Genomic DNA, 10790 nt, shown 5'->3' on the forward strand with positions numbered 1-10790 from the left:
CCTGAGTTACTTAGAAGGTGGCTGTCTCAGATGGGGGAGGGGAAAGGGAGGTGTGGGTGGAGACTGGGAGGTGAAGGGAGGAGAAGGGTAGGAAATATCTTGACTTATTAGCCATTAGGCATCAATAGACAAACCCCAGAGAATACCCCCTCTACCAACATGTCCCTCTCTATCTCTCAAAGGTACTTCTATCTCCATAGCAAATAGGAATCCCTGAAGGTTCCCCTTAGTAGCTCTATAGTCACAGTGAAGCCAGAGTATCAAGTTACCACAACCAGATATAGTTTCACATAGATCATCATTTTATTACAGTGCCCAGCAAAGACCTGGGGAGCACACACAGGCACCAAAAAATGCCCATGTGCCTTACTTCAGGAAGTTTTATTTGGCAGCCAATCCATCTTGGTTCAGATGTTTCAGAGCAATGAAGAAGGCAACAGTACTGATGGTACAGGGACTTCTGCCACCCAGAAGGTAGTGCTTGATGCTGGTACTTAAAAGTAGCCCAACCAGGAATCTGCCTACATTGGTCATTAACCCTAAAATGGCATGAGAAGTACCACACAAATTGGGAGGGGCACCCTTATTGGCAATCACTTCAAATAGGGTGATGGGACCATAGAAGGAGAAACCAAAGATGGCACCCAGCATTAGGATCCAGAGCTTAGGGGAATCACTAGTAACTTGGAAGAGGTACATGAACCCAACCATTCCAGTCATCAAGACGAGCAACAGTCAATGGTATGGATTCCCATGTTTTGATAGCCCCACTTTTGCCATGGACTAATCAGACAGATAGTCAGCTGCAATGCTACCCACAAAGACTCCAACCTCCAGGGCACTCATATAGGAGAAGCCCACAAGGCCTGAATATCTCTTTATGAATAATAAAAAACTGGCCCCAATTAGTGCAGCAAGTTTTTTTACCCCAAACACCACCAGGTAGGCAGTGGAGAGAACCCACAACTATGGAGAGAGCAGAAGTTCTTGGATAGTGCTCTTATTATCCTGGGAGCCCTTCTTGCTCTTTTTTGGGATCTCTCACTTATTTTTAATCTCTCCCTCTCTAAACACTCATTTACTACTTTCTACAGACATGTGCATGTCTCTCTGTCCTGAAAAAAACAAACCCTCATTTGATACTTTCATCCTTGCTATCATCCTGCATCTTTTCTGCCTTTCTTAGAAAAACTCCTCAAAAAGGTCATTTATAATAGGTATTCCCACTTCCTCTCATCTTACTCTACCTAACTCCTTACAATCTGGATTTTGACCTTATCATTCCATCAAAACTACTCTCTCCAAAGTTATTAATGATTTCTTAATTGCCAAATTCAATGGCCTTTTGTCAGTCTTCATTTTCCTTGACCTCTCTTCAATCTTTGACACTTCATCACTCTCTTCCCTTTTAAACCATCTTCTCCCTAGGATTTTAGGACACCACTCTCTCTGGGTTTTCCTTCTACTTATCTGACCACTCTTCTGTCTTCCTTGTTATATCCCCTTCCAGATAACATAGTCTTACTGTAGGTACCCCTCAGGGTTCTGTCCTGAGCCCTCAACTCTCTCTATCCTACTTCCCTCTGTAATTCTGTCAGCTTTGATGGATTTAATTACCTTCTTTACATTGATGATTCTCAAATCAATCTTTCCTATTCCAATCTCTATGCTGACCTCTAACCTCATATCTCTGATTGACTTTCAGATATCTCAAGATAACTAGATGTCCAGTAAGATGTCTATCTTAAACTCAATGTCAAGAAAGAATTCATTATTTCCCCTAAGCTCTCCCCCTTTCCTATCTTCTCTATTGCTGTAGAGCACCACAATATCCTTCTAGCAGTCCCTCAGCCTCACAACCTTACTATACACCCCAAAATATCATCTATTGCCAATGTAAGCTTCTTGAGGGCAGAAACTGTTTATCACTTTGCTTTTATATCCCTGGCACCAAGCATAGTGCCTTATGCATATTAGGTATCCCGTAAATGCTTTTCAAATTGAACTACTTGTTGAAGAAATGTGCATGAGAGACCCAGTAGTCCTTCAAAGCAACACGAATATCTGATATTTATATAGTTCTTTATCATTTTTAAATACTTTCCATTTCTTGTGCTATTTAATCTTCAAAATGGCCTTGAAAAGTAGGCAAATATTGGGTATTATACTCGTCATTTAATAGATGAAGAGATATGGTTGAGGAAGATAAATGACCTGTTTAAGTTCACATAACAGAAAGTGAGTCATGATTCAAAGTTAGTTCTTCTGACTAAAAAGTCACTCTTTTTCACACTCTAAATATACATTGAATAAAAGCTCAATATTAATTTTAGTTGCTAGAACAATAGACATATATATATATACATATATATAATGCTCTGGTTCCAAGATCAGTTTTATAGAGATGAGATGGCTCAATAAGTGTTTGTTTAATAATTAAACATATTTTCTTTAACCTATTATTAGTCTTATAGATTCAGTAACTGTCAAATTTAAAAGAAACTCTGGATATCATCTAGTCCAGTCTACTTATTGTATGAATGAGAAAGCTGAGACCAAGAGAGGAAATCAATTTGAGCTAGAGTTGGAAATAGATGGCTTCTCCAAGTCTTGCCCAGACCCAGTGCCTGAGCTGAAGTCAAGTTTAGGTTGAAGTTAGGAATTGTTACTAAGTCCTGGGGAAGAGCTGTGACTGTATAAACTGTGAGTGCTACAAGGTACCATGTCAGTAAAAAGAAACAGGAATCAAATACCAGAGATACAGGCTATATCAAGGAAAGAAGCTGGAAAGAGGTCTAATCTGAATCAGAAAAATGAATCAAACACAAAGGTGAACCAAATTAAAGGAGTCGGTGAAAAACAACAACTTTGTTTAGGGTTAGGAAGATTTAGATGCTAGGAAAGCAAAATAGCTTAACAAAATCAACTTAACAAAGACTTGAAGAAATATTGAGGCTATGCAGTCTGCTTTCTTGCTGCCTTTACAACTTGCCACCATAATTAGTCCTTCTTTCAGTTAAAATGGTAATCTCTAAAAAGCAGTGGAAATCTCTCAACTCTGAGAATTGATTATTCTCTAATACTAGGATGCAGAAAGGCAGCTTACATTCAACACTTTAAAATGTATTAACCACTTTGCATATATCATTTTATTAAACCATTGAATAATAATGCTGGGAGATATAGCTGAGGAACTTGAATGTTTTATAGTTTAAATGACTTGGCCAAAGTCTCCATAGTGAGTAGTGTCTGAGATGAAACATGAGCCTAGCTCTTTTTTCAGATTCTAAGTGAATCATACTTTCTTTAATGATTCTAGGTTCCAAAGTCAAGGATTTCTGAAATCTATGGTGGCTATTATGATAACAATATCTTAAATATATAGTAACAGCTACCTGTTCCCATTTTAGGTACTAAGTAATATATTCCTCTTTTCGACTTAAAATTCTTGGAGGCTTTTCCTCAGGCACTTCCAATAAATGCTTGCTTCATTTAAAAAATAATGAGAATTAGTGAGATAACCAGCATCTTTCTTTTTCAACAAAAATAGGTTAGTGTTCTTTAATAATGTTGCTGGGTTCAGGTAATGAGCCTTTGTGGAACACTCAAGGATTTGTCAAAGTAATGATTTTACCAGATAAAAATATAAGACCATTCACTCTTCTCTCTTCAAACTTCTCCTCCATTGGAACTCAATTCAATTCAATACATTCCATTCTATTCCATAAATATTTAGCGACTGAATGCTGTGATCTGGTTTCTCTTCTGGATAGTGGGGGTATTTCTACTGTATCCTTTAATAGTAAAGCTAAGTATGAGTCTTGGTTGTTCTAGTGAATGAGGTCTGTAGAAATTGCTACTCGGGCTTTTTCCATAGCAAAAACAAATGGTGCCTCTCAGAGCTATTCTTTATAAAACCCTTTACCTGTTTTGGGGTTATCCTCTGGGGCACCCCAGACAAGATATCTCCATCCTGAAATTGTAATCTGTGACTAATGGTACTGTGATCCTTAAGGAAAGACATAGATAGGGCCAGCAAACAAAAAGGACAAAACTGGCGGTCAGGTTATTAAAAATAAATCATTCTTCTCTGAGCTAAGTCTTGCCACTCTCTTGAAATATCAGAGGATGCTATGGGTATTAAATTCATCAGACCTTCAGAAGTTGATTTCACTGGCTTTTGCTTATGTGATCAAAATGGACCACTTGTCATTTCAAGACCCATCTTTCTTGCTTCAGTTGTGGACTATGTCTATTGTCTGAGGTCCAAGATGGCTAAGTTCTTAGAGGTAGTTTGCCTGTTTGGCCATATCGTGTTGAATTTTCCACTCAAGAAAACTCTTAGACCATATACTATTTACAGAGGACTGACAATCTTCATCATGCATGAAGGGAGTAAGCCTACTGATATAATCACTGAGCTGTAAAGGAATTTTCTTGTTACAGGTTTTTATATTTGATTTTTGTGGCCTCCAAAGACTTAGTACAGTAGTGTTTTTTATATCAAATTTACTTTTGATTGTGTCCCTTCCAAAAACTCAGCGTATTATCTGAAATGTTCATATGTGTTCATTTTTTTCATTCATTCATTTATTGTTACACAAATGCCATTATATTAAGACTTGCACTAATTGACCTCCATGACTACAAAGTATCCTCTCCTAAACTCTACCTTTTAGGATTCCTGTTTTTCAATTTAAGTACTCCCTTCCAAATGCAGTTTACTGGTTTACTCCTTCCTCTCAAATTGCTAAGAAAAAGCTCCAATGCTTTTCCCAAAAAAAGTCATATATAAATATATATTTTATGCATATGTATAAATTATATGTATATAAATAACATATATATAAATTTTAGATACATTTATAAGTACTGTCTCCAATGCTTTTCTCCAAAAAATACCATATATGTGTGTGTATATATATATCTATATATATATACACATATCTATATGTATATATTTATTTATTTATAAAAATTTCCTCTCCACTTGAATGTAAGCTTCTTGAGGATGGGGCCTGTTTAATGTTTGGTTTTGTTTTTCCAGTGCTTATACCAAGTCTCAAACATAATAAATGTTTAGCAAATACTTAACGAGGGATGGATTGAACATATTTATTATACACCTAATTGGAAGTATGTCTGGCTTTAGTATATTATTTCAGAGGCAGAGAAAAGATACATTTTCCATTAAAAGTAAGACTTATTTTATTTAAAATGATGAGAGGTTTCTAAATAAAAGACACTGGCTATAAACAACTACTGTCCTTGAAACTGGATTAACACACAGTTCCCTTGGGCTGTGGTTTGGTAAGCATGAAGTGAATATTGTTATCTAGGTAGGAGTCTCATACATATATCATAACAAGACTAAGGATCTCAAAGATTTATGTGGGGGGGTAATATTTCCTCAATATAAACTGCTTTAGGAGGAAAATAACTAATTTTTCATAACGGTATATAACTATAAAGAAGTGGCATGGATCAGAAAGAAGGTCTCAGAGCAATTTGCAATCAATGAAATCACAGAGTGACTGAGTATGGGCTTTGCTTGGTAGCATCTATAAGAAGCCTCTCTAAAGCATGTAGACACCGTCAAGTGACAGCAGCAGAGACCTTGAGCAAGTGCCCTTCTTTACTAAAGCATGGGAAGGGGCTGAAATCTAGTTAGGTTGAGATTAGGAAGCATGCTCACATTCTGTGGGGAGGGATCCCCTGGGATACCTACTGATAAATATCCATGTTTGCAATTTCATCTAGTCAGTTGGGTCATTTATCAGATTCCCTGATCTATGAACTCTGAAAACTTTGGAACCTATTTGTTCAACATTTCATTTCTTATTCATATGTCTGATTCCTTTACATCACAACTTTTCCCTTGCTGAGGGAAAATGTTGACTTTTGATCATATATCATGTCATAGATAAGAAATCTTAACCGATTACGGCTACAGAGAAGAACAGAAAATAGAGGCAATGTGATAGCAGAGTGTTGGATCTTGAATCAGAGGACATGGATTCAAATCCTACCTCTGTACCTTTTCTTAACCATCCCAAGGAGTCTGTTTTATCTAGGTAAAATCAGGATAAAAAAAATAAAAATGATGAGGAAAACCTGAAAAGAAAAAATAACTTACCAGTTTGCCATATGACCTGAGTAGGGGTGAAGTATGTATAAAGAGTCTGTTGGTGGAGGAAATTCATGAGCTTGGCTTCTTTGAGGGGCTACAGGCTAACTATTCCAAGTGTGTACATAAGCCTTAGATTTTTGCTGCCAATTTTTGTTTTTTTCCCCAAAGGCTGCTTCCTCTCCTATATGTTGTAACTCAAGTGTCTTGTTCCAAAGGCAAGACAATAGTTCCTTTGCCTATATCCTCCACTCCTAAAAAAACCCAACAGGGAGTCAGAAATCCTCAGATCAGTTACTTCTACACCAAATTCAGGTGAACACAAGGGAAGAGTAGGTTACCATAAAGATGAGCTTGTACTTCTATATAACTCAAAGATGAATTGAGGGGAGGGGTTACATATATGTTGACTGAGAAAAAAATACAAATCTCCAAATAAATATGAACTAGAAAAGGTAATGTTCTTGTTGGTAGTGGTGGTAATGGTAGTAGCCATACTTCATGCCTCTTAAAGGACCAGGAACCTGGGAAATGAATAAAAATGAGGAACAGGCTCTGGACAAAGAAGAATTAACATTATAAAGCAAAAGAAATGCTGAAATGGTACCTATTGCTTACTTTTTCTATGATCTTGGACAAGTGACTTAATTTCATGAAATTCCAGTTTTCCCATCTGTTAAACCTATATTCCCTGAAAGATATTCTCTAACTCTAAGGTTCTATGATGCCATGAAAAAATACCTTTTTCTATCACTGTACCTGTCTTTGTCCTTTATATTCTCCCATAATTTATGAATATTCTTTTGACATCATAACAAGAAACAACATGGCAGAGTGGAGTGTTGAATTGAACTTGGGTTCATATTCTGATTTCTATTTATTAATTTGGTGATCTTGGGTGAGACTCTCAATCTCTGTGAACCTCAATTTTGTTTTAGACTACATAATCTCTAAAGCTCCTTTCAGTTACCAATCTATGATCCTGTGAACACTATGCCAAAATGGAGCTCCCCTTGCTTAAGTAGTGTGTTCCTCATCACTAAAGGCATGGGCATGCCAAAGCCAATTCATAATCAGTTCATGACAACAAATTGATACATTTTCAGTGTGAGCATTTATATGTCAGAAATTGGCAAATTATGCAAATCAGGTCTCAGTTTGTTGTTGGTTGTTCTTTATCACTTAAAAAGTGATAGAGGAGGCTTGTTTTTCAACTACATAGGGAATTGAGTCAAATTTATAATAATTACAATGATTCCTAATTGATAAGTAGACAAAGGATACGAACAAGTGGTTTTCAGAAGAAAAAAATCAAAATTATCAATAGTAAAATTATAATGTTCTAAAGCACTTCTAATTAGAGAAATACAAATTAAAACTACTCTGAGGTAGCACCTGACTCTTAGAAGATTAGCTAACATAATAAAAAAAAGGAAATGATACAGGGTGGAGAGATTGTAGAAAAACAGACACTGAAACACTATTGGTAGAACTGCAAACTGATCAACCATTCTTATTGCTTAAATAAAGGCCTATGATTCTGCAGTAGTACTAGCAGGTGTGTAACCTAAAGAGATCAAAGAAAAGGTGGAAAGACTTTTATCTGAAAAAATATTTGTACCTCTTTTATGGTAGCAAATAATTGGAAATTAAGAGAATACTGATCGGTAAAAAGGAATGACTGAGAGGGCAGCTGGGTAGCTCAGTGGATTGAGAGTCAGGCCTAGAGATGGGAGGTCCTGGGTTCAAATCTGGCCTCAGACACTTCCCAGCTGTGTGACCCTGGGCAAGTCACTTGACCCCCATTGCCTAGCCCTTACCACTCTTCTGCCTTGGAGCCAATACACAGTATTGACAGTATTGACTACAAGACAGAAGGTAAGAGTTTAAAAAAAAAAAGGAATGGCTGAAAGTTTTAGCATATGATCATGATGGAATACAATTGTGCTATAAGAAATGAAAAAGCAAGATGAGTTCAGGAAAACCTGGAAAGACTTACATGAACTGATGCAAAGTGATCAGGAAAATATTGTACATAGTAATAGCAATATTCTAATGATCATCTGCTGTAAAAGACTTATCTCCTATGATCAAGACAATGATTCAAGTTACTTCCAAAAGACTTATGATGAAAAATGCTATCTACTACCAGATGTTAAACTCTTGAGTGCAAATTAAAATGCATTTTTCACTTTATTTTTCTTGCTTTGTTTTTTTTTCCCACATGGCCAATATGGAAATATGTTTTGCAAGATTTTGCATGTATAATTGATACAATACCACTTGCCTTCTTCATGGATAGGGGTGAGACTGAAGGGAAGAGAGAATTTGAAACTCAAACTTTTTTTAAATGAATGTTCAAAATAAATATTTTTTAAAGGAATCTGATAAAAAGTTGATAATGCAGGTTAAACCAAAAGTGTGTTGGGAATATCTTTTCCCCCTAGAAGTCTAAACCTTTACCAGCACAGCTGTGACTGAAGCTAGTTAAGTAAGGTTGGGCAAGTACTTGGTGGGGATCTTATAGAAGGAATTAATGCAATGACCTGGAGTAGATGACCTCTGAGGTCCCTTCTATCTATGAAACTCTACCGTGATTCTATGAGTCTATATAACACCTGACCAGGACAAATATCTCTAGAGTGTTAGCCTGAGCCATAAGAAAATCAATTTCTTACAGAAAATCATCATGCTTTCCCCAAGGGAACCAGAATGTGCTAAAAGCAAAAAAAAAAAAAAAGCCATAGATTCCCCACTGCCATTCAAGTCCCCTCCAAGCTAAAATCAAATCACTTTTCTGATCACAAAGTCTAAAGGCAAGGAATGGGAAAAGGACAAAACTCGGCACATAGATTGAAATGGTTGATCTCTGGGTATCACAGCACTTGATGATTATTTTTTTCCCACTAGAATATAAAAGGGAAGATATATGATGGCATTCTGTAAGGGAAGATGGTGGCACTGGATTAGAAGATGAGAAGGGGCAGGCAGGCCAAAAGCTGAGAAAGAAATCTATGCAGTAGACCTTTTAAACAGTGGTTAAAACTTGGAACATATAAAATTCGATTCCCTTTGGTCATAAGAGCCCATCCTTTTAAAACCAGCTTTTCCCTAGCTGATCTCAAAATCAAAATCATAGTTAAACCAAAGAGCAGTGGACAGAAGTATGGCCAGTCAGCCAGTTAACAAGTATTTATTAAGCACTAACTATGTATCAAGTCCTCTGCCAAGCCCTGGGAATACCAAGAAAGGCAGAACCAATTCCTGCCCTCCAAGAGCACACATTCTATTGGTGAATATGAGTAGATTGTAGCAAGCATTATTAATGGTTACTTCATTTGGGGGAATGGAGTTTAAGAATTACTTGCTCAAAGTTAGAAGATTTGAGTTTCAATCCTGGGTACTACAATTTCTGTATAACCATGATCAAGTTCCTTCATCTTCTCAGCCTCAGTTTCCTCATTTGTCAAATGGTGCTAATGAAGCATGCCCTATGTAGTGGGATGTTGTAAGGAGACTGCTCATAAAAATGTGTCTTCATTATTCACAGGGCTTTTACTGGTTTATAAATTGGCAATACTAGTTACCTTGACAGAAGCATTCTTATCTTTAAGTTCTAAGCCCAAAGGGTTAGGCAAGGTTGGATAAATGGAAAAGGACATGTATGCCAGGAGGCAAAACTGGGGAACTGTTGTAAAAGGTAGCTCCCCCTCTGGCTAATATTCTTCCACACTATACTCTGAGCAAATGAGGCCAATGGAGAGGGAAAACTTGAGATGTTTCTCCCCCCCCCCAAAATGAAACCAATAAAAAAGTAACTTACAACAACCTCAACAAATCTTGATTCCTGAATAGGTTAAATGTTTCCTATGAAAGCCTCTAAGAGAAAATATAGGCATCACAAGGCTCTAGCTGCTGTTAATATTTGCTGGATCCAGATTGAACTTAAATATATATGAACATATAGATATTTAAATACATACATATTATATAAAGTATATAAATATATATTATAATTTATTATAATAAAAATATAATTTAAAATAGATTATAAATTTATCTTTAAAGAAATATTAAAATATATTTAAATTTCATTTCTATGAAAAGGCAGGTTGGCAGGCTTCTAGTGTTTTGGAAATGACAGATATCAGTGATGGAAATGTAAGTATTTTTTATCTTCTTTTAACCCAGGTAGCTGGCATGTTACTCCAGAAGGTATTACTGAAGAAAATAAATAATATAAAAATAAATACACCCAGAGTAAGGTAAATCCTAATGAGGGAAATCCTTCCACCTGAAACAGAGTGCAACCTATCTATGATATAGTAGGATGTTAGGAACATAGATTTAAAGAAGGGTAACTTAGAGGTTATCTGAAAGGTAGATTTTTATGGATAAGAAAGCTAAAGGTCATAGAAGCAAAATAACCTGACCAAGGTCATGTGGCTAGTAATTGTCAGAACCAGGATTCAAGTACAGATAAATTATTGGGAAATTTTCTGAGTCCTATAAAGGTTTGGTGACTTGTCCAGAGTCATGCAGCTAATAAACAGAGGCTGGATTTGAATATTTCCTGACTTAAGCCCAGTGTTCTAAAACTTCATACTTCACTTGAAATAATAATTATTTTAATATTTTAATGAATTTATTTTATTTATAATTT

At 36.2% G+C, this 10790-nt stretch overlaps 1 pseudogene; it reads right to left on the minus strand.

The window, feature by feature from the left end:
- Window positions 1-381: 381 nt before the first annotated feature.
- Window positions 382-1686, minus strand: LOC103106683 (glucose-6-phosphate exchanger SLC37A4-like; annotated as a pseudogene).
- Between the last annotated feature and the right edge of the window lie 9104 nt (window positions 1687-10790).

This window comes from Monodelphis domestica, chromosome 6 (genome assembly GCF_027887165.1).
Source record: "Monodelphis domestica isolate mMonDom1 chromosome 6, mMonDom1.pri, whole genome shotgun sequence".
Taxonomy (NCBI): domain Eukaryota; kingdom Metazoa; phylum Chordata; class Mammalia; order Didelphimorphia; family Didelphidae; genus Monodelphis; species Monodelphis domestica.